The sequence below is a fragment of the Myotis brandtii genome, unplaced genomic scaffold (assembly GCF_000412655.1).
Source record: "Myotis brandtii unplaced genomic scaffold, ASM41265v1 scaffold107, whole genome shotgun sequence".
NCBI classification, from domain to species: Eukaryota; Metazoa; Chordata; class Mammalia; order Chiroptera; family Vespertilionidae; genus Myotis; species Myotis brandtii.
In genome coordinates, this window is record NW_005353629.1 from 3,980,761 (window position 1) to 3,982,285 (window position 1,525).

Below are 1,525 nucleotides of genomic sequence, written 5' to 3' on the forward strand. Positions count from 1 at the left end.
CGCCAACCCCCCCCCCAAAACTGATCTTTTTTTTATTTGAATGAGGAAAGACATTTATGTTAAGCAGCTTACAGAGAATCGTAGCTACGTTTAGAGAACATTCTATCAACGTGAGTCAAGATGTACATTGAGAACACAGCAACAGGCTCTCCGTCGAGCATGTCGGAAAGCACAGGGAGGTTTATCTGAAATATGAGAAACGACAGTTGTGGGGTTTCATAACCGAAAACTGACTTTTTAAGCCACCGCTTGGCAGGCCTGCGGGCTCGCGAGCTCACCTGAACGCTGAAAGCACCTCTGGTCTTCAAGCAGTGAGCACAGTCAGTACCGAAGAAAAGGGGGTCTGTTGAGTGGGTCCTGCTGATCCGTAATCCTGGGGCCCCGAGTAAGGGACTCCATCAAACACCCCCTGACCCTGCATCGCCTCCCCGTGCTCGGAAGATAAGTTATGAGCGTGTGGAACAGCCAGCACCACTTGCAAACAGTGGCGAACCTGCCTGGCGAGCAGGCTGCCAGGGGAGGTGAACTTGAGCTCGCCCAGACCTGTTCCCCGGCTGGGGGGTCTGTTGAGTGGGTCCTGCTGATCCGTAATCCTGGGGCCCCGAGTAAGGGACTCCATCAAACACCCCCTGACCCTGCATCGCCGGGGGGTGGGGACGGGTGAGAGGAGATGGCTGGACACATGGACCTGCACTGGAGTCAGGTGGGAGCAGCCCGTGTTACATACGAATAAACCTCTTCCCCAAGCAGATGCCTGTGACCCTCAGGAAGGCAGACAGCGGTGACGCGGTTTGCTCTTCCAGGCACGCGTCCTGTCGGCTGGAGGGAGCCCTTTTTTTTGTATTTTCGTTTTTGTGGGTTTTTTAAAAATATATTTTTATTGATTTCAGAGAGGAAGGAAGAGGGAGAGAGAGATGGACACATCAATGATGAGAGAGTCATCGATCGGCTGCCTCCTGCACACCCCACACGGGGGATCGAGCACACAACCCGGGCCTGTGCCCTTGATCGGAATCCAACCCGGGACCTCCTGGTTCCTAGGCCGACGCTCAACCCCTGAGCCCCCGGCCGGGCTTGAGAAGCAGCTGTCACCCTGTGTGTCGATGCTTAAGCCTCAGCAGAAGCTGCGACCGGGCTTCGTGCGCGGCTCACGCGGAATTTCCAAATGAAGTTGTAGGAGCAACAGGCCTGGGAACCGATGGCGTCACGTGACTGAAACCTGCCCACTCCTCTGTGTGATCACCTGACGGGAGAGGGAGAGGGAGGAATTCTTGTTCTAGCTGAGACTTTGTTTATGAATGCTGTGCAGGTTCGGGCTTGGTTCTGCGCGTTGTTGAGAGGGACGGGAGGCGTAGCAATAGATACACCCACCGCCCAGCGCCCTGGGGACCGGCCGGGCCTGGGGGGAATTCTTGAACGAGGGTGTAGGTTGCACAAGACACACACCCAGGGCAGCACAGGCTGGCGGGGCGCAGCCCCAGGCACACGCTGCCTGCGCCTCTCGTTACTCCAGGCCGCTCCCCCC

At 56.7% G+C, this 1,525-nt stretch overlaps 1 protein-coding gene across 1 annotated transcript in view; it reads left to right on the forward strand.

Moving 5' to 3' along the window:
* The window catches only part of KCTD1 (potassium channel tetramerization domain containing 1), a 64,380-nt gene that overhangs the window by 42,148 nt on the left and 20,707 nt on the right, over positions 1-1,525 (forward strand). The gene's annotated exons all lie outside the window — the stretch shown is intronic.